This window comes from Dermacentor silvarum, chromosome 11, assembly GCF_013339745.2.
Source record: "Dermacentor silvarum isolate Dsil-2018 chromosome 11, BIME_Dsil_1.4, whole genome shotgun sequence".
NCBI classification, from domain to species: domain Eukaryota; kingdom Metazoa; phylum Arthropoda; class Arachnida; order Ixodida; family Ixodidae; genus Dermacentor; species Dermacentor silvarum.
The window spans coordinates 40,737,895-40,760,553 of NC_051164.1; the positions used below are offsets into that span (position 1 = coordinate 40,737,895).

At 47.2% G+C, this 22,659-nt stretch overlaps 1 non-coding gene across 1 annotated transcript; it reads left to right on the forward strand.

Annotated features, from left to right (window-relative positions):
- Positions 1 to 6,503: 6,503 nt before the first annotated feature.
- On the forward strand, positions 6,504 to 6,575 carry Trnat-cgu (transfer RNA threonine (anticodon CGU)). The gene has a single exon. It is a non-coding gene; the product is annotated as a tRNA-Thr (tRNA).
- The last annotated feature ends 16,084 nt before the right edge of the window (positions 6,576 to 22,659 follow it).

Genomic DNA, 22,659 nt, shown 5'->3' on the forward strand with positions numbered 1-22,659 from the left:
AACACCTGATACTTACCTTTGAATTAAGCGTCTTGCCACAAAGCATCGAAAGCGGCTACACAAAAATAGCAGTAAGAGCATATATCCCAAACCCTAGGCGATGCTACCAATGCCAAAGATTCGGCCATGGCTCGCAGAGCTGCCGTGGTCGACTCACCTGTGCCAAGTGTGGAGTACAAGGCCATGCCTCAGACAATTGCGAGGCTACACCTCACTGCGTAAATTGCGATGGTGATCATCCAGCCTACTCCCGGTCTTGTCCAAGCTGGAAAAAAGAGAAGAAATTCTAACACTGAAAGTCCGTGAAAACATATCGTTCAGGGAAGCACGCAAAAGGTGCTCACCATTCCACACTACCACTTATGCTGATGCGGCGCGTCAAGGGGCAGCGTCGCAGCGGCTACTGCCACCTGCCCAGCCCGCGCGCAGCGAGCTGTCGCTTGTGGCTCCTGCCCCCAGGGTGGAAGGCGCTAAGTCCACTCCACCCAACCAGCAAACAAGTCCGGTTACCTCAGGGTTGCCGGCACCGCCACAGTCCTCGGTGGCAGCCTGCGCTACGCGTAGTAAACCCGCAGGCCTGCCAGCAGCTCCCACGGTGGGTGCAGTGAAGGCTGCCTCACCCTCACCGGCCACAGCTAGCGCTGGCAACAGCCGGCACAGCTCAGGCCCAAAGGCAGCCCCATCGACCTCCAGGCTGGTGGGCGCAAATGTCTCCTCCTTCGCGGCGAGACTTTCTCGCGAAACATCTCGCTCGCAAGAGCGCGTGTCCGGCGCCTCACAAGAGGCTATGGACACTACACCCATCCCGACGGCGCACCAAGCGCCTAAAGAGCGGCGAGGCTCCCTCGACCGCTTCAGCAAGGACAAATCCCGAGTTACGGGGCCTGGAAAGGGCTCTGTAATCTAAAGCAACATTTCCTTTTTTGTACACACAGCACCAATTTACTTTCATTATGGATACACAAATCATTCAATGGAACGTCAGAGGCCTTCTTAGGAACCTCGACGATGTCCAAGAACTTATTTACCAACACAATCCAAAAGTGCTGTGTGTACAGGAAACGCACTTAAAATCGAAACATACAAATTTTCTCCGACAGTATGTTACGTTTCGTAAAGATCGCGATGATGCTCTCGCATCATCAGGCGGTGTTGCCATTGTAATTCACAAAAGCATAGCATGTCAACGTTTGCAGCTACAAACGCCCCTTGAAGCAGTGGCAGTTCGACTTGTTCTTCTAAACAAGCTCATCACCATCTGCTCACTTTACATACCCCCCCCCCCCCCCATTACCACTTACATAAACATGAATTTCAGTCCTTTATAGATGAATTGCCAGAACCCTATCTTGTTTTTGGCGATTTCAATGCGCACAGTAGTCTGTGGGGCGACTCTCGTATCGATGCGCGAGGTCGTCTTGTTGAACAATATCTTTTCTCCTCTGGCGCGTGTCTCCTGAACAAGAAGGAACCTACATTTTACTGTCTCGCAAACAGAACCTTTTCTTCTATTGATCTTAGCATAGCTTCCCCGTCTCTATTATCTGAACTTAAATGGGAAGTTATCAAAAATCCGTACGGGAGCGATCATTTCCCTATACTACTGCGAACAACCAAAACTGAGCCGTCACCACAAGCCCCTCGATGGAAGATTGACACAGCCGATTGGGAGAAATTTCGAAATCTTACTAGTAGCATCTCCTGGGCCAACATGTCTTCGTTAGGAACTGATGCTGCTGTGGAATATTTCCTTCATAATTGATGCCGCTTCTAAATGCATATCCGAAATAAGTGGTGCGGCATGCAAACGCCGTGTCCCATGGTGGAACGACGAATATAGGAACGTTCGTAGAAAACAGAACAAAGCGTGGGGGTTGCTACGCGATTCTCCTACTGCGGAGAATCTTATAAATTTTAAGAAGGTAAAGTCCGAAGGCAGGAGAACGCGCCGACAGGCCAGAAGAGAGAGCTGGCAGAAGTTTTTATCAGGTATACACTCGTGTACAGATGAGGCCAAAGTCTGGAACAGGGTTAACAAGGTGAGAGGACGACAAACATATTCACTCCCTTTGGTAAACACACAGGGTGACAGCTTGGAAGACCAAGCGAACCACCTGGGTGCACATTTTGAACATGTGTCCAGTTCATTGCACTCTTCCCCAGAATTTACAAAACACAAAGCAGCAATAGAAACACAAAAACTAGACCGAAAGAGCACCGGGAACGAGCCTTATAACTTGCCTTTCTCTTTAGCAGAGCTTCAGGCATCACTCGCCTGTTCCAACCAATCTGCCCCAGGCCCTGACCGCATATTATATGAAATGTTGAAGAACCTGCCCTCTGAAACGAAGAAAACCCTTCTCTGTCTATATAACTCTATATGGACTTCCGGCGAGATCTCCTCTGCCTGGAAAGAGGCCATAGTGATCCCTATCCTGAAGCAGGGGAAGGATCTATCGTCTGTATCGAGTTATCGGCCGATAGCACTAACAAGCTGTCTCTGCAAAGTCTTCGAAAAAATGATAAACCGTCGCCTATTACATTTCCTTGAATCAAACAAACTGCTTGACCCATACCAGTGCGGCTTTCGCGAGGGTCGATCCACCACAGACCTTTCGATACGTATCGAGGCGCAGATACGCGAAGCTTTTGTTCACAAACAGTTCTTTCTGTCTGTATTCCTAGACATGGAAAAGGCCTATGACACCACATGGCGGTTTGGAATACTGAGAGACCTCTCCCACTTTGGTATACGTGGTAATATGTTAATTATGATTGAAAGTTATCTGCTGAATCGCACATTCCGTGTTCGAGTTGGCAATGTTCTATCACGACCTTTTGTGCAGGAAACTGGTGTACCCCAGGGAGGCATGCTCAGCTGCACACTCTTTATCGTTAAAATGAACACGCTTCGTGCTTCGTTACCACCCGCTATTTTTTATTCCATCTATGTGGACGATATACAAATAGGTTTCAAGTCCTGTAACCTCGCAGTGTGCGAGAGACAGGTACAGCAGGGGTTGAACAAAGTGTCAAAGTGGGCAGACGAAAACGGGTTCAAAATAAACCCCCACAAAAGTTCTTGTGTTCTTTTCACCAGGAAGAAAGGTCTCGTTGCAGATCCCACTATCGAAATGTATGGACAACAAATACCAATTAACAAAGATCACAAATTTTTAGGCATCATACTTGACCGTAAGCTTACTTTCATCAACCACATAAAGCATCTCAAGGCGAAATGCCTAAGAACAACGAACTTACTGAAAATTTTATCTCACACATCCTGGGGCACCGACAGGAATTGTTTAATGAATCTTCACAAGAGCCTCATTCGGTCACGATTGGACTATGGTGCCGTAGTATATCACTCTGCCGCCCCTGCGCGCTAAAAATGCTTGATCCTGTCCACCATCTAGGTATCCGCCTGGCCACTGGCGCATTCAGAACAAGCCCCGTCGAAAGTTTATACGTAGAATCGAATGAGTGGTCACTCCACCTCCAGAGAACATACATCAGCTTCACCTATTTTCTCAAACTGCACTCCGATCGGGAACATCCTTGTTTAACAACCCTTAATGATTTGAAGTGTTCAACGCTTTTCTATAATCGACCCTCTATGAGGCGGCCTTTCTCACTGCGTGTAAGAGAACTTAGCGAAGAGATGGATGTCCCACTTCTAGAACATCGCCTAATGCCTCTAGCTAAGGTGTCACCGCCCTGGGAGTGGCAGTTGATAGAATGTGATCTATCCTTTATAGAGGTCACAAAGCATGCTCCCGACCTCGAAATTGCAATGCATTTCCGCGAACTTCAATCGAAGTACTCGTGCTCGGAATTCTATACCCACGCATCCAAGTCCCATGCTGGCGTATCTTACGCCGCGGTTGGCCCCTCTTTTTCAAAATCGGACGTATTAAACCCCCTAACAAGCATTTTCACCGCAGAAGCCTATGCAGTACGGTCTGCGGTGAAGCATATAGAGAAATTGAAACTACAAAAGGCAATAATATTCACAGACTCGTTGAGTCTTGTAAAACGCTAACATCTTTACAAAAGCATAAGAATCCTGTTGTTATCGAGCTTTACTCACTCTTGTGTAACATTTACCAATCTCGTAGACATGTAATAATATGCTGGGTGCCTGGCCATAGAGGCAGTGAGTTCAATGTGCTAGCAGACCAGTTGGCCACATCAACTACATCGCAAGCTATTAATCCTGCCGCTGCTATTTCCTCCACAGATCTGAAGCCTTTTTTGTGAAGGAAACTGCGAGGCCACTGGCAGCGTCTGTGGGACGCTGAAACAACTAATAAGCTCCACTTGATTAAGCCACAGTTATGTTTCTGGCCCTGTACAACTAAAACACGACGAACTGATGTCCTATTCTGTCGTCTCAGAATAGGACACACATATGGTACTCACAATTTTCTATTGAATGGAAATGATCCTCCAACATGTCGTAGATGTGGCAACAGGCTCACCGCCCTCCACGTCCTCTTGGAGTGTCGGGAAGCCGAAAGAGAAAGAAAGAAACATTTTCCTCTCGCATATCGCTATTGTGTCCCTCTGCATCCCGCTATGTTTCTCGGTAAAGAACCACTTTTTAGCACCAATGCAGTCCTTGCTTTCTTGAAAGATGTTGTGCTACATGTTATTAGCTCAATAAGTTCGTAGTGCATCCTCTCTCTAGAGGATGTTGCTGCGATAGTTTTTTTTAACTGCACATGCCTCGAGGCCCTTGTGTTTCAAGGGCTCTGTTTAGGCACTTGTGCTTCTGGCTAATTCTTGTATCTTTAATTTTTTGTAACTCGTATCATTCTTTCGCAATGCATTGTTCATGTCCATAGTACACATAATCACTCATTGCCATAATCTTATTACTTATAGATTTTACGCACTTTACAGCGACTGATTTTAGGCCCCTTTACAGCCATGCCACATCTAATGTTCATATAATTCCCTATTCATCTACCACTAACAAGCCATTACCATCGTCTTGGCGCGAACTAATACTGTCATGGCGCTCTTTGGCCATACCTGGCCCTTGCGCCACTAAACTCGAACAATCATCGAGGCACTGCTCCAAGAATGCCGCATTGTTAACCGCTCCACCTCTGCATACCATCCTCAAACAAATGGCATGACGGAGCGTTTCAACCGTACCCTTGGAGATATGCTTGCGATGTACGTGTCCGATGATCACTCCAATTTGGACCAGGTGCTCCCCTTCCTCACGTACGCCTATAACTCTGCGCCACAAACTACCACCGGCTTCTCACCGTTCTTTCTTTTATATGAACAATCATGTTCCATGGACACCATTCTCCCTTACGGACCCGATGTCTCTGAAGCAACGCCTGTTTCCGAAGCGGCTGCTTATGCTGAATAGTGTCGTCAACTGGCTCGCTCGTTTACCTCGCAAGACCAATGTCGCCAAAAATCTCGACATGGCGAATCCGCATCTAGTGCTCGCTATTCCCCGGGACTGCTAGTTTGGCTCTGGGTCCCGTCCACTACTCCCGGCCTTTCTACTAAGCTTATCTCAAATTACCACGGTCCCTACCGAGTAGTAGAGCAAACATCTCCCGTCAACTATATCATCGAGCCGCTCGAGCCATCTTCCGACCACCGCTGCCGAGAGCGTGAAACAGTTCACGTCGCACGGCTGAAACCATGCTACGACCCTTCTGGGCTGTCATTCCCCTAAGTCGCCAGGTTGGCTCCTTTCTGCGTGGGGAGTGATTGTACCGGAGCACATCGGCACCAGCTCTGTGCCAGCCAGTGTAGAAGACGTTGACAATCGTGTGGTTGGCGCTAGGTCGGTTTTAACGAGCCAGCTTGTTTTAACCGTCAAGCTTCGTCAAGTCTACATGGCGAATGCTCTTGTTACAATACGTAAATAAATAAATAAATAGTTAGGTACATGTATATGCCACGCCTTCTTACATGACATGCGGTATATGCGGGTTATATTGCCGCACCCATTCTATCATTAATGTTGCTGATATCTTGTCTTGCATTCTTGGCAAAGATATTCCTCGGAATTTTGAGAATGACAATCCACAAACAAATGTAACGAAACAAAGCACCCACAGCGCACGCCTTTTATGTTAAATCTTCTCAGACTGAAATATTAAAAGTACGAAACTAAAACGGAAACCTTGTCACTAAACCCACACATGCTACCTGAAGGCATCAATGTTGCCGGATTCGAGCCCTCGTTAAGTAGTGAACGAGAAGAAAGGGAAGCGAGGGGTCCGATTTGACCAGTTGCCATCTGGCGTTGCCAGTTGCCAACTAGCCATTTGACCAGTTGCCAAGCTGGGAGTTGGTTTATTGACCAGTTGCCATCACCCAAAAAGTTCACGTGTCCGTGACGCCAGTGGCAGATAGGATGTTGCGCATCCGCCCCTAGGTTTGTGAGTGGTGGCGCTGGCTAACACTCCAAGGGTTAGTTCTAGTTGTAAAACATAAATACCCCAGAAAGCGGATGGGAAAACAGCTCCGCGGTAGCTCAATGGTGAGAGCATCGCACGCGTAATGCGAAGACGTGGGTTCGTTCCCCACCTGCGGACAGTTGTTGTTTCATCCGTTTACATTTACATTAATTTATCCTTTCTTTAATTCAATTAGTAAGTACAAGTAATTTCCCCTATGTGGTTCTTGGTGTCAATGGTTGTTGACTTCTTATATATATATATATATATATATATATATATATATATAATACGTGTGTGTGTGTGTGCTGCCAGATACTGATACAGCGCAGGACAGAGGCGAAACCATGGTGGGCGAGGCAATAAAAGCCTCCCCTCAAGCATAGAACGATGCTGTCGTCTAGTACGAGATACTAACACAAACACGTTTTTTTTTATTATTTCAGCTCATTGAACTATGGTGGCATCGGCGGTACAATTGCTCGTGAGCTGGGGTCAACCTTCAGCATCAATGGTAAATTCAATGTATCTTCATTCTTGTGCTGCAATCAACACGATCTCACTTGATAAATGTTCCACAATGCCACAGAAGCAGCAGAGGTAATCGCACATGGGCATGGCAAGAACCAAGCTTTTTTACCTTGTGTATGCATATAAATATTTTCATTTTTCAATTGTACTCACCATTGCCACTAACTATGCGCTAGTTTCCCGGTCCACAGCCGGGCCATAATTTACCATGAACGTGTATTCCTAAGTAAACTTAACTATGGTCCGAGGCTTCGGGGAAAATACCGGTGGGCACCGGCATGTACGCTCCTACAAACAAATCCAACGCCGTCATCCTGAAAAAAATGTGGTTGATCCCTCTTATATAGGAATCGGTATAGAACACGAAAGTGAAACGTGTCTTCACAGAAGTAGTGTAATGTTTATTGCACATTGATATATAATGTCTATTGGTGTTTTGTGGCTAAAGCGCCCTTAGGCGTTGATGCACCCACGCTGACGCCTGGTGGCACGTCTCCTCCATCACGACTACCAACGTCGATGACCATGAGCAACCGTCGTGCATATGGAAGCTGCACTACGCTGCACACGCTAGCACAACGCGAAAGACGAAGCACGTAACTGACACACTAATACAACGCGCAAGACAAAGCACGTAACTGAATCGTCACCGAGTCAAATCAGCGCGTACAGCGCGTCGTAATTGCAGCCTCCGCGATCAACTTCAGAAACATTTTCAGAGCTAATTGCGGAGGCCACGCTCCGCTGTGCTGAGTACGGTGAACGCCACCTAGGTGGCGTTGGTAATGCTTCTTGATGCCAGCGTCCCTTCGAATGCTGGCATCGAGGCGTCGTAGTACTGAGACCACCGAAGCGTTCACTGTCGGTGCGCGTTAAGGCCGGAATACATGGAGCGAATAACCGGCGTCCGAGCGAAGAACTTCGTCGGGCGGCGAACGTCCGACGGCCGGCGTCAAGAAATTTGCCGTCCGCAGCCGATCTGCCTGTCCAAACATTTTCGTCGGGCGAACGCCGCCGCCGGAAGCGTCTAGCGCGCAGCGGTGGACGACAGCCAATCAGGAGGCACTAGTTCCGGTCGCAATGCATGCTGGTGTTTCGCGCGCGCGCGCCTTTTCGCGTCGTCTGCAATCGCGTTGGTGTTGCCGTGTCTGCATGTCTCTGCACCGATTGAGTAGTTCCTAGTATGATCTCTCAGGAATCGCGTTGTATTTGTACATCCCATATCCGCTGATCTGCGAGGAAACAGACAAGCAGTGCAAGCTCTCTACAACAACCTTCAACAGAAATCTTCTGATCTCAGAGGCCACATGCTGTCGTCATGCCTATCTCCCGACTTCCCCGATAGATGGCGTTGGCATCGGATATTTCTTTCGCTAGGCTTAGACGCGTTCGAAACGAGAAGCGATCTCGAAAACTACTCAAGGTTATCCATAATACTCTGTCGTCGAAGCGGCCTGAGACTAAGCGAAAGCCGTTTACGCAGTCATTTGCTTCCAACTAAGTGAATTCTACAAGGACAACGCCAAATTCAGTTCGAAGCGGGCGGCCGGGACCGCCTCCAACACGGCGGCCAACGCGCGGCGGCGTTCGCCGCATGTATTGCAACACAGCAAACATCCTGCGTCGTGTCGCCGCGTCGTTACTTGACGCGTGAAGTTCGTCGAGAAAGTTCGCTCCATGTATCCCGGGCTTTAGTGTCATAATGCAGTACTTCTCTTTTCTGCTCATAGGCGGCGGCACCGCCCCGAGCAAGAGCGCGGGTACACGGAGGAGTGTTAGATATATAAGGCGCGGCTGTGTAGCTCTCTGCGAATGCGTTTGTGGCGCAATGGGTTAAACGCTCGGCGATCTATCGTCGCGGACCGAGAGGTCGTGGGTTCGATTCCCAAATTTTGCATGTTTGTGGAACTTTTTCTTCTGGTTTCTTTCTTTGTATTATGTTCTATGACGTATTTCCGTGACGGAAATACGTCAGTGAAGTCTTGGTGGACCCCGGAATAAAACACTTTCGTGTTAAAATGCAGCCTGCCATCCTTGTGGCTCATAGGCTTCGAGTACAAGTGGACAAAATATCGTGCACCTCCTTCAGGCGTGAGCTTGTTGATCAATAATCTTAACTCAGCCAAATCTACGTGACCTCTACGATCACAAACATTCATGCTCTAACCTTCCCATTTCCTGCCGTCTGCCGTGAATCTGCTACATGATAAAACGCTTGATTAAAATAGCGTCATTTACTGTTCATAATCCTAAGCAAGATGTTCATTAAGATGGCTTACTACTTTACATTAAAAAAATCCTAATGTTTATAAAAACATAGTAGCCGCTAATATACCTGCACGCGCTCAACCCTACTATAATTGAGTAAAACACTACAGGTGATGAAAATATTGCTGCTTGTGTTATAATACAAAAAAGAGGAAGCATAATAAAGTACTTGAAGGTTCATTTATTTGAAAATACAGCTCGTTTAATGTCTTCAATTTAATGTTGAGCTTAACTATATGTATAAACATCTAAATCAACTTATTCATGTGTAACTCAGTTTGTGACGTTTTCATTCTTCGCCCTAGGTATGCAACGTATGCCGAGACGCTATAAAGAGCTTACGGGACGTTGGGACAAATTGTTTGAAAATAGAGCTTCATGCTTGACGCAACGATACACAGCGGCCAACAACGAAACGCTTCGGGTGAGAATCTCACTGTATTCTTGTTGGGTAAACAGGTGCGACTTCAAATATGTGTAATACTAATTGCATATATTTTACTAACAATAAATGTTTAGGATGTACCATACATTAAAACAAATGTGTCTTTACCTGACTAATGATTCTGTTCGGCAAAAATCATGGGTCTATGCTTGAAAAATGACTAACATTTCTGTATACATTTGAAGCAGTTGTATTTACCTGGAAGTATTCAAATACGCTAACCTCCATATAATATTTATTTTCAATATATGCATTATAGTAAGTATACTCTTAGTCAATACCGGTTTAAAACAACGCATATGGCTCACCAAAAGTGGCCTACAGCGTATACGTCCCGCATTTAAACGGCCCCATCCGTTGCAGAGTAAGGCCGCTCGGTCAACAGCACGCATAGCGGTAAATTTTTATCCGTTTTTTCAGATCAAATCTGTCCGGCTTACTAACCGGCTCAAATGCAATGCTGCCCAAAATTATGCGGTCCAATCGGAATTTTTTATGAAAAAATTATTTATAGATAGATAGATAGATAGATAGATGGCGCCCAGAGTAGTGTTGCGCGCGGTTTCGTACACACAACATAGGACCACATTAAAGGAAATTGATAACCCACAGCACACAAGCACGGAAACGCACATAAAACAAACATGGGAACAATGGGAATCGAACCCGGGTACATCACGTGAAACCCAAACACTCTAACCACTACACCACATCACTACGCTTGCGTAGAGGACTCGCACCGCTATTTGTAGATGCATTTGCGCTTCCAATGGTGTCGTTTTTTCTCTCGATCGTTCAAAAACTCCAATCGTGAGTGCTATACATATAGTTTTTGCAGCTGCTGCCGGTGCTTAATCTATTGGTCTTAGTGAAGATGTATTTAAATGAGTAGCCGTATACGAATACTGCTTTCAACAGCTGTCATGTGGAGCGGAAATGCTAACGGGGTAAGAAAAGGGACATGGGAGCTGCGCGAAAAGAAAAACTGCTTCGCCAGGCGAATGTTGTTCTTCAATGTTTTGTCTATATTCGCTAGGCTGCGGATTGTTCGCTGCAGTCGCTGTTTAACCGGGAACTCGGCTTTGTCTGAGAAACTTTCAACCTCGTTCACAAGGTTCAGTTAAAACTGAACCACCAGCATGCACACCTGCCACTCTAATTAACTGCACTTGCTTCTACGTTGCTCTGTTGTGCTGCCTCGAAGGTATAGTGGCAATACGTCTGTGCTATTCTGAAGAGGTCTAATAAGCGGGCGGGATTTTGCCGTACGTCGAAGTTTGTTGAAGCGCACCCGCCGGGGTGGCTCAGTCAGCTAAGGCGTTGCGCTGCTGAGCACGAGATCGCGGGATCGAATCCCGGCCGCGGCGGCCGCATTTCGATGGAGGCGAAATGCATAAACCCCCGTGTCCTTGCGTTGTAGAGCACGTTAAAGAACCCCAGGTGGTCAAAATTAATCCGGAGCCCTCCACTACGGCGTGCCTCATAATCAGAACTGGTTTTGGCACGTAAAACCGCAGAGAGAAGTTTGTTGAAGCGACAAATATTTCCAGTCACCTCTGCTGGCCGCAACAGGGGTGTCCTGTCCGTAAGACAGACAAATATAGCGTTTATGAGAGCGATAAGAATGCTCTAGAACCGCCCGTTTTACGCCGCTCCGTTGCAATTATTGATTCAATGTTTATTTTGAAGCAGCAAGGTGCGTCGGTATCTCCGCCCGTGAGCCTGCAACTGCATTGCAAATATCGGCCGCTTCACTGCTTTGCACACGCTAGCCTGTTTTCACCTCTTACCTGCCAGGCGCATGTGACGTTGCGACCATAGCTACCGTGGCCGTCGAGGTTAAAGGAATGAAGGGAGGAATGAAATGGAGGCGTGGTTAAACAATTTAAATTGTGGGACTTAGCGTCCTGAATTTGCTGTGGAATATGAGGGACGCAGTAATGGAGAGCTACAGATGAAGTGTGGCCACCTGGAGTTACTTAACGCGCACTAAAAAATGACACAAGCATTTTTGCATTTCCGTCGGCATACGCCGGGCGCGGCTGAAGAGCTAGTCACCTTCTTAGTGTGGAGACTGTTGTTTAAAGAAGGAATCAGCTGTTTGAAAATGTCCTATAACCAGGTGGGATTTTGCCGGCGCGTCGAAGCTTACAACGGCTCCATTCCTAGCCTTGCAATTCGATGGCTTCGACGCAAAATCAACCTGGAATGACCGCGATTTGCCCATTGTGTCTTGCGATACATTTTCATGATGAGCACCACCACTTTCCGCTTTCTGGAATGCAAGCGGTTATCCGCGCGGAACACGACTCGCATTCGTGCAAGAACTGCTTTTAGTTATGTCAATATAAAAAAGAAAACCGTGCAGACTGTATTAAAGTTCACGCGCTGCATTAAGCGTCCACGACGCTATTGTGCTGTGTGTCAGGCAAATCAAGGTGACCCATGGAGTAGTGGTAAGTAGGTGAGACGAACTGCACGCTTTCATAAGTAATTATCTCGAATGAGAAATTCAATACAGATTTAGGTATCATGTGCATTGGTTGAGTGCCTCTGCCTTCGTTATATCAACTGCGCCCTACATACGAAGTTATTAAAAGCCTACGTTTTCCTCCTACCACCTGAACTACGCTTTCACGGAATGACCACTTCGTGTCTGTAAGCGATGTGAAAGCGTGCTGTACATTCATGCAGACACGTTTATGCAGACAAGGACGAAGAACATATTTTTCAAATGGAGAATGATTTATTTACAATAAAACAAAGTGTCCAGCATAGTTTCACTGTAGGTTTTTAACACAGAATGATGAGTTATGTACAAAGCTCTGAAAATAACAAGTGAAAGATATACTGCAACGGGAAATACAAAAGCAAACAGGTAGTGTTCGCACCGACAGCTTTTAAATTGTGAAACAAGCATATCGCATTCTCTTGCATGAACTTCATTCGGTTGTGACCAACAAAAGTTTGGCCTCTCAGTACGCCGTGTTTGTGTTCATAACGAAAATTATGTAAAACAACAGGTAAGTAAAACATCAGGAACAGAACACACATGCGTCTTAAACTTACTGTAAGCTCACATTTTCTATAGATAACTAATCGAACGAAGAATTTAGGCAGCTACGTGCTCGCAACTGTAATAAACATAATAGCTATCCATTACTAGAATGAAAAAAGAATGAATGAAAGTGTTGCAGGAAAATGTACGTATTTGAATCGAAGAACTCTTCTGGGAGCCAAGCAACATACAAATATTTTGTCCTGTGGAGCACACTCCGTATACATTTCGCAGCGTTTGCGTGAACGCAGCGAGATTCAAGTGAAGTTCTTTTATGTATATATTGCCAATAAGCGAAAAAAAGGCCTTTTCAAAAGGTGTTTCATTTTGACATAATTGCTTCCTAATCACAAACACATCAGACATCCTTTGTATATGTGCAGAATTATTTGTCCTGATGACTGCTGGACCTCTAGGCGACCGTGCTACCTGGAATAAAAAAGAAAGTCCACTCAAAGTTAGACAATTCCAAAAACTTTTTCACCTTGGCCTTGTTAGGTAAATGTTTTGTTCAATAGCTGTTCGAGGCCAATATAGTAGTCAGATTGCACGAAACAATCTCAGTGTTAACCCTAAGCTTCTGAGGCTGCGAGATAACGATCCGAGGTCTTTTATTTGACTGCCTAAATTGTGGCGTGGCTAGAAAACCAAACTTGACTGCGCCTAATTGCACCTTCAGTAAAACTTAATTTGGGCCTAGTTGGTACATAATTCTGAACTTAAACTTACAGCGCAAACACCTAAGACGAACCACAACAGGAAGATACGACACACACTGGCGCTGACTAACAACTTCTTTATTTCTTCGTCGTCAGTGCATATTGCATATTGCATATGCATACCCTAGGCCACACAACCGTGCAGGCGCACACAATACATTACAGAGATCTGCCAAATTATCACATATGCAAACGTATAAAGTCAAATTCAGTCGAGTACAGGGACAAAGATGTATCACTATTGCAACTATCGCCTTGTCTTCTTATGTGGAAGGCTTCTAAGGAAAGCCGTGCATGCTCATTCTTGCTTTTATCAAGAATCGACGTCCCATCCAGTCGCGCCTCCCAATTGATCCAAGAGTTGATATGTGCAACAAGGTTCGCCTCTCTATATACATTTCTGTTTGCTTTCTGCGCATGTTCCCTAAGTCGTTCATTGCGGCAATTCCCTGTCTGGCCAACGTGCGTCTTACCACATGAAAGTGAAATGGCATCAACCAGGCCGACAGCGCACGACACGTAGGAAGCACCATGCCGAATTTGGTATCCTCCTCTGCTCTCTCCGCAAGTGCGGGAGCATGGCTTGCAAAGTTTGTTCGGCGCAAAAAACGCCAAAGGAACACCATGCCTGCAAGCAACTTTCTCGAGTTTATGGGTGACTTTATGCACACAAGGAACCAACGCAGGCCTTCGCGTTTCACGTGCGGCGACCGGCCTTTTTGTGGTTTTTCTTCTTTGAATCACAGTCCAAAGAGACATAGGGAACCAAGCTGCCAGAAGTCGGCTTATCTGATTACCAAAACTCTCTTGCATTTTGTGCACACACGAGCTTTTAAGAGCCGATTCCATACAAGACGACGCAATGCCTCTATTTAAGATCTCCGAGTGCGCAGACCGAAATGACAAAACTTCCTTTTTCGCACGTGGTTGATGAGACCAACACACATGGTGTTCACAGAACTCAAGCTTCAGTTCCAAGAACTGCAACACATTGTTTTGTGCAGTCTAGGGTAAAACAAGACCTTGTCCGTGTTAATTAAAATCACTTACAGCGTTATTGATCATATCCTAGTAGGAGGAGTCAAGCGATAAAAATACCAAAAAATCATGAACATATCTAAAAACTTTTAAAACTTTCCGCAATAAACCATGTATTAGACACTCCTTTCATTGAGCGGAACAAACTACGTTCAGTTGCTTTGTTCACGGTATGCACAAACACATTTCATATATGATTGGCCTCTTCGAAACCAACTCAATGTTCTTCGGCCCCTTACAGGTTTATTTCACCGTCATATTTCTTCACACATTCAGGTACACACATTCAGGTAATAACTAATTGCCCCACATTGTCAGCTGGCACTCAGGGGCAGTCATCTCCCTTACACTTACTGGCATTCAGCTGCACTTGCGTTCCTTTAGGCTCGCCTAAACTAATTCACTGGCTTCCCACACTTGTGAAATCAGCAGAAATGAGTGAGAGGGCTCTGGAGTGCGGGTCTACCTGTAGTGAAATTACAGCGCGTGTAAGTGCTTGAATGTCATCGGCATGCGAGCAATATTGCGCGCACTTGTCTCTTCCTGAGCCTCACCCTACTTGAGTGCTGGCAAAATATTAGCTTTTTCTTCGTGCGCTTCATCATAAGCGTATGATCTTTGAGCACTGCATTGTACAGCCTTTCGGAGCCTGAGTTTCGCTTACCGCTGCCGTGGTGTTAAAGTTTGAAAGTTTAGACAGAGAGAGAGACAGAGAACTGACTTTATTTGCACCCGTCAAATAGATGACGGGGTAGAAGCTTCAGCCTAAACGCACAATCATTCTGCCTAACTCTCGGCAGGGAAGTTTATAAATTTATTTAACATAAATAAGCTATACAATTAAAAAGTACACACTTTTGGGGCCCAAAAACATTGATAAAGTGTTCCTAGCGATTGTTATAAAGGGAAAAGAAACACTGGTATGGCAGCTGCTATTTTATACTCAGAAATCACATAATACAAAAGCAGCTGAAGTAAGTAAAAAAAAAGAAATTTCAGTAGTACAGAAATATTTCACACGTAAGTTATAAGTTTTTCTAAGGTCCAGATCTTCTTTGGTCGTCCCATGTCAAGGCTACATGTACTTGACACAGATTCAACGACAGTTCAGTAGAACACTCTATAGTTCCACTGTAGAGCCAGGGGTTCCGCTTTCTTTGGTGGCGTTGTTATAAGTGTCGGCCTCTCGAGCTTTAATTCTCTACATTAGGGGAGAATAAAAAGAAATTGCCGACATTTGGTAATTCGAGAAATATAAGTTCATAAGAAAGGTCTTTTTAAGGCCTATTTTGGAGCTAGAGGGTACCTCATAGCCGAAAATCAACACTACATGAAAATCACTACACAAAATCAAAATGTCCAACTTGTTGAAATGTTCTTTTTGTTCTTGTATAGCTTTTATCTGTGCAGTGCTTCTTTCTGACAGCATTATGAAAGGACGCAAGTACTGACAACCATAATTTTTCAGTCTGTAATAAAATTTGAAACTGCGGCGCTCGATGGGAGATATGTGCCGTTGAAATTTTACCAGTGGCGTTGAACTTCGCCCCTCCTACAAGTACGCGTGTGCTGCTCATCTCCAAGAGATATTGTGGCAAATGGTGCTCGTAGCGCTAACCGACACGTTGGAGCTGCTGCGTCGTCGGAGTTAACTACTTTCGCGTGAAGCAAGCTTCAAGCTAAATTGTGCTTTAACTTCCAGTGAACTCGACATATTGACATCAAAGCCAGAAACCTACGCAAATCCACACACTTCACAGAGGCAAGTGCGAAACACAACAGAAAATTGTTCAAAATAAAATCGGCGTTCGACAAAGGTTAAACAAAAAATGTAATAAATTCATATCGCAAAGGCCACAAAAGAGATAAAAAGACGGGCTATTTCGTGGTGGTTTGAACGCTGCACACGATTACTTGCGGCGCTATAAAACGCATGCCCTAATGAAGATTCGCGCAATAAATTTCAAAGAAGGAACACCTGGCTACCCAATAAAAAAATGTCGCCAGCAATAATGATTTGGAGAAAACCGAAACTGAACTACGCCAGCAGGTATAGCTAGTTCACACGCCAGAGCTTCAAGGCACGTATCCGCATTAGTATTACATGTTCAGATGTTTCAATCCCCGGTATTCTTTATCTGTTGGCTCATAATAATGCAGTGGTAAAAATTAAGCATTTAGTAAGTTTAGCGTATGCAGGTGCAAGTTGGAATCAGTTAGGGCAAGAAAGGGGTGTGATTAGAGATCGCAGGGAGATGCCTTCGTCCGGAAGTGGACACACATATTGACCCTTTTCTCGGCGCTTCCGTGGGCGCTGCCATGTTTGATGACGTGGTGACGCGTCCATTGCTTGCCTCAGCTGCTTCCATTACCTCCGTGTTTACAATGCAAACGCGTGACGCTGGTGCGGCGCAGCAAACCACCGTTTCGACGCATATCGTAGATGGTGACTGTGTGGACCAGACGAAACTTTGGCCACAGCTTTAGAAGACATGTAAGTGCTTTCAGAGCTCATTACGCCTTGTCCAAACGGCGCGAGCAGCGTATGCGGTGCGTGTACTAAAAGCGGGGCTAGAAATGTATTCCAAGCTGTCCAAACTTTCCGCTTATGAATTGAATCAGGATCACTGTGCTCGTTCTTTATTTGGCAAACCTTTTGACGCAGCGGCTTGCCGTGTTTATGATTCAGTAAAGTTCATCGGTTCCTCGGTCTGGCCACTATTTGACTGTTTATTTTCAACCTAATCGCTCGCGGGTGTGCTCTGCTGCGATAGATTTGTTCTTGCAGCGCACAAAGCTTGGAATGTAAATCTTCTGTACATTGTGGTAGCTTGTAGCAAAACGTATTATCGCTAGTCCCTCGCGTACTCTGTGGACCATCACGAAACGTTCAGCTTCCAACATTTGTCGGTGTAATCGCTGTCGCTCATGCTTCGGCATATTGATTCAAGTGTACACCCATTCACTTATTAATACGTTGTCGATAGGGAGGGTGTAAGTTTGCGTGCGAGGAGGGGTATATGTGCGTAAATAACGTGCGAGAAACTTACTATGCCAATAAGTAACGTTACTTCCTTTTGTAACGAGCGGTACCCACTCTTATGTGCCGACGTTGCGGAGTTGAAGCCCTTTCTTTGGAGGTAGCTATACAGCGCTGGCAGATGAATTATCTTTTTTTATCCTCGAGGAAAGACGTGCATCGCGAAGGGCCGGCAACACATGCAGTCCTTGTGTAGCATCGGCGACATAGGTTGATTCCATTGCTTAATCTCCAAAACACTATTTTTGCAGCTAACTACCGCGCACGCCTTCCCTTTATCGTTACACATTTTGCAGCATAAATTGGGCACAGTGCATTAGCGAACACCCACTCGCATTTCCGACAGCTGATCGCACAGTAGCAAGGCAGAAGCAGGAGTGGTTTCGTAATCATGCGCACTCGCTGAGGCAATGTATGGCGCGCCGCCGAAAGCGCCATCTCTTTCCTGTAGAGCAAACTGTTCTGCGAAAAGGGTCAATAGACATGATGATGATGATGAAGCTTACTGTACGGGAAGCAAAAATCGACCTACGAAATCGTCACAGGTTCGCAGCACCTGGGCCCGCCGATACAGCGTACGTGGCGCTCGGTGTGGCCCTCGCACTCCCACGAGTTGTCGAAGTTGCACTGGCTTCTTGCAATTTCCGGTAACATCGGTGGAATTGAACATCACTCACATCACCTAGGGCGTTCATCGACGCGGCCACATGACTTCACAACACGAGCACAGTCGCATAACGTCGCCGGTACAATGATATGACGATAATAGCCACCCAAAACAAACGCCTTGTCGCCGGCCTACGCCATGTTTTAGATGCGAAGCATCTTATGGTAGGGGCTATGTCACTCCCTTAGTCCATCCATCCGCCGTGCGGCGTCCACACCCCTACTGCGCATGCGCATCCTCCTCCCCCTCCTCTCCTCTCCTTGTCTCATCTCCTCTGCTCTCGGCATTCCTCCTCTCCTCTCCGACGCTCCTCTCCTCTCCAGATTGCCCAACGAATGGCGAGAAAGAAATTGCAGCAGCACCAACGAGGCAACGCGCAGAGCTGCTGCCGACGCCGCCCGCGTTTCTCTGTGTCCCCGCGTTCGCGCCGAACGCTCGCGGTGTCCATGAATGCAGCAGGCGCCTCTGGCGTGGGCTCGGCAAGTTTCGACCAGCCACAGCTTGGCCGTGACGTCACCGGGGAGATGAAACTTAGAGCCGCCACGACGGCGGTAGAACTCTCGTTGACTCTGTGGCGAGTACATATACCTTGACAGGGGATGGGAAACCATCTCCCGCTCAAGCTAACCATCTCCCCGCTGCTTCGCATCCACACATGGTGCCCTTTAGCGGGAGATGGAGTAATTTTTGCTCCTTTCCGGACGGTGCGGTCTTTCCTCTTCTTCGACCATCAAAGCAACGCATGGAGGCGACGTCATTCTCTTCGTGCTCTCCTTTTGACTTTCGCTTTTCTTTCTCCCTCACAGCATCCCTCTCACAGCCCCTTGCACCGTTTGCTTTGCGACACTCTCTCAACGCTTCGGCGCACTTTTTGGGTCCCAAATTTGCAGGGCTGCATATAAACGTCGCAGCCGCGAGATAGTGGGCCCAGCCTGCCACCGCAGATATCCGCACGCACGATATCGCTTGAAAGTCCGTTTATATGCAGTACTTTGCGCTGGAACGAAAATATACCACCGCAGGACGTTATACGGGACTTCACTAAGAGTGTACAGTAGCAGTTATTTTTGGTGTTCACTTTAAAATAAATATTAAGTTTCGTGATATTAGAACGTCTTTATATACATTTGCTTGATTTTGTGCACGACAACAATATAGAAGGTTTTTTAGTGAGATCAACTGCATAGACGTAGCGCTTCAGAGATAAAGAAATGAATAGTTTTCAGTGCTGTGACCAGTAAATATGCGTACTTAATTTGCGCATAGGTAGCCAATTCATGTAGTGCATGAACATCTGTCTGATACTGCAACAAGCAAACATTTCATTTCACGCATTCATGGTGTGGGCCGGTGTTGGTACCTAAGCCGAGCTACTTTGGAACTCTTGGTACGCCGATCCACACTCTCCGTGATTACTGCTGCGCTATGCGGATGAAATGACGAGTTTTTGAGCCCCTGAATGCAAAAGAGAACCTAAATAAATCTGAGGTAAACCCGCACCACCAAAGGTATCGCAGGTTAAAAGATAAACAAGGGAAAAATGGAAATGGTTAGAAAACCCGAAAGGGAATTTAGAAGGAAAGCCAATTGTGTATAAATGGAAAAAGCCGAGGTTGGGCCAAAATTCAAAAGTAGACGTAAAGCGTACAAAAAACAGTGGTGGCAGAGGAATAAAAGGTCTGCTTTGAAATGATATGTATCGAGGCGACATTCCGTCCGGTTGATTTAGTGGAAAATGAAATGTGAAAAGAGATGTAAAAAAGATCTAAAAAAGGAAAAGGGAAAGAAAGGTAAAATGAATGACAAAAAAAGGAAGAAAAGAGAGAAAAAGCAAAAAAAAATGATGTTCCGAGTCATCGGGTTGCTGCACCATGAACAGAGCCCGGCCAGGTTCGGCATGATGGCAAGTCGAGTGATGCAAGTTGTCAAGCACACCGAGAGACATACTTGAGGCACAACGACTTGAGACGAACCAAAGCTCCACTTCACCCCAAGCTACATTCGACAGGCGAGGGATTGGCGCCGAATACAGACAAACACCTACCCACACTTACATAGACTCCACAAAATATTTTCTAACAAACAAAGCGACAGATGTCCATGGTGCGATTCCACCCCGACACTAGAACACGTCACTTACCAATGCACGCCGCGTCCGGCAGACGCCGTCTCGCCGCAACTTAACTAAACACTTAACAATTGGTCGTGGGAGGCGCGACTCTCCGAACTGGACATGGGAATCCAATTGGCGACCCTCGACCAGGCCCGGCGCGCCGCAATAGCCAGTGGGGCCCTGGAAAAGAAGTTCCACCCACAGTAACCAAGCACGATCTTTATTTAATTAAAGCTGTTTTTCTCTCTCTCTCTTGTCGAAGCGGCGCGACTGTACTCGTAAAGCAAGGACTAGAGAAGGTATGGCGAAACCAGGGCCAGAAATACAAGAAACACCGCCGAAGCACTCCGTACAGATGGTTAACCAGGGAAGCTGAAATGTGCGGCCCGGTTTTTAGCCGTGGGTAAATTCCGACGCTATATGGAAGCGTTTCTCAATTATTGGTTACATGTTTGTGTTTCTAGTGGAACGGAAGCGCCAATGGCGGGCGGATGTTGCTAACCACGACGCCGAGCTAACTGGAGATATCGAACGCATGGGACAACGGCGAGCCGAGGAGGCAGCGTTGCGGGCAGATCAGCGTCAACGTTCCAATGGCAGGAACGTGTTCGCCGGGGCAAACGGCCGCTTTCGGCGGGAGTTTCTCGAGCGGCACTTTGGCTTCAGCTGCGATGAAACGTCCACGTTGAAATCGCGAAGTGGAACGCAAGCGCCAGTGGCGGGCGGATGCTGCTAACCACTACGCCGAGTTAACTCGAGATATCGAATGCATGCGACAACGGCAAGCCGAGGAAGCGGCGTTGCGGGCAGAGTAGCGTCAACGTGACAATGGCGGGAACGCGTTCACTAACGGCGTCACTTACGGCGCTGCCAATGGCGCGCGCGCTTGGGTGCGACGCGGCCTAGTGCAAGACAGACAATGAACTTTTATTGAGGTCCTGAGAGACTAGCCGGCGGAGACCCGTTGGGGCCCGCGGCTCGCCGCTGGATGCTGCCATGTCGGAATCGGGAGGCCAAGCCTCTCCGCTCTTTCACGGGCCCTCTGGACGGCCGTGGACAGGCGCTTGAGTTGGGTACTAGAGATGGCCTCGTCCCAGTGCTGTTCGCTGGTGAGTGACGTATCCCGTAACGCAGGTCACTGCCAGAGCATATGAGCTAGAGTGCTAAACTCCTCCCTGCCATCCGGGCACTGTGGTTCAATTTCTGCGTTAATCCTGATTAGAAAACCTCGCGAGGGATATGACCTCGTCTAAAGCATCCTAAGCGTGATCGATTGAGATCTACATAGATTTGGGTGTGGAAACAGGAAGTGCCTGCGTTCCTCTTTATAGTGGGAGACGATCTCATGGAAGGTTAATAAGGGGTCGCTGTGGCCGAGCTCCTCCGGATCCGTTGAAGCCCCACCGCCGCCGCGGCGCGTAAATTATCGCGCACGGCGGTGAGCAATCTCATTGGGGTTCGGGCGGCCCGGCAGCATGTTGTCGCCCATGTGAGCGGGGAACCACGTAATGTAATGCGCGGGGTCAGAATTAGTTCTGGACTTGCTTTTCCGAAGCGCCTCCGCCTGTCTCGCAACCGTTCCCGAAGCGAAGGCCCTGACGGCAGCGCGTGTGTCAGTGTAGATATACGGCCTTTTAGAATCCTGCATCGCCAGCGCAACCGCCACCTGCTCTGCTACGTCGGCCGTGAGAGCGCCTACCGAGGCCGCAGATAGGAGCTCGCCCTTCTCGCTGACCGCCATGACCGCGAAATTACCGGAGCGCCCATATTGAGCTGCGTCCACGAAGTTTTCCGTGCCGACCGTTGTCTTTAAAATCGCCCTGGCACGAGCTGCTCGCCTGCCCGTATTCTGCTGTGGGTGACCGTTTCTAGGGAAGGGACAGACGACGTAGGTCCCTCTGGTGTTCTCGTATAGCGGAACCGCCTCACTGTGACTGTAACGCGGCCACAAGCCCGCCGCATCCAAGAGGCGCCTACCCGCGCTGGAGCCCGAAAGCCTCGTGATCTGCGCCGCTTGTTGCGCCTCTATTAGTTCGACGTTGGTGTGATGAAGGCCGAGATGCATTCGCCTGTCAGTGCTCGCCGTGACAGGAATATCCAGTACCTTCTTGACGCTTTACCGCATCAACGTATCAATCTTGCCCCTTTCAGTCTTAGTCCACTGCAACGCCGAGACCACATAGTTGATGTGGCTCATAAGAAAAGCGTGATGCGCCCTAAGTAGCTTGTCCTCGCCTAGGCCCCCCTTCTTATTGGAGACTCTCATGATTAATCTGAGAATATTTTCGGTTTGGGCGGTCAGAGCGCTATGGTTTGGCATACAGCCCCAGGCATCGAGCAACA